At 55.9% G+C, this 488-nt stretch overlaps 1 long non-coding RNA gene across 1 annotated transcript in view; it reads left to right on the forward strand.

Annotated features, from left to right (window-relative positions):
* The first annotated feature begins 439 nt into the window (after nt 1–439).
* The window catches only part of LOC306992976, a 5,129-nt gene continuing 5,080 nt past the window's right edge, over nt 440–488 (forward strand). Inside the window, exon 1 of the long non-coding RNA XR_013796377.1 lies at nt 440–488. This exon is cut by the window's right edge and continues 6 nt beyond it. This is a non-coding gene — a long non-coding RNA (uncharacterized lncRNA).

Here is a 488-nt window from a genome sequence, read left to right on the forward strand (position 1 = left end):
CGTGTTCTAAACGTGTGACTCATCAGGTCTGGCGCTTGTCTGACGTGTTCCCGCGGGCCGGATCCAGACCTGATGAGACACACGTTTAGAACACGCTTGTCTGACGTGTTCCCGCGGGCCGGATCCAGACCTGATGAGACACACGTTTAGAACACGCTTGTCTGACGTGTTCCCGCGGGCCGGATCCAGACCTGATGAGACACACGTTTAGAACACGCTTGTCTGACATGTTCCCGCGGGCCGGATCCAGACCTGATGAGACACACGTTTAGAACACGCTTGTCTGACATGTTCCCGCGGGCCGGATCCAGACCTGATGAGACACACGTTTAGAACACGCTTGTCTGACGTGTTCCCGCGGGCCGGATCCAGACCTGATGAGACACACGTTTAGAACACGCTTGTCTGACGTGTTCCCGCGGGCCGGATCCAGACCTGATGAGACACACGTTTAGAACACGCTTGTCTGACGTGTCTTGTCTTCTCAT

This window comes from Phoxinus phoxinus (assembly GCF_949152265.1).
Source record: "Phoxinus phoxinus genome assembly, chromosome: 24".
Taxonomy (NCBI): domain Eukaryota; kingdom Metazoa; phylum Chordata; class Actinopteri; order Cypriniformes; family Leuciscidae; genus Phoxinus; species Phoxinus phoxinus.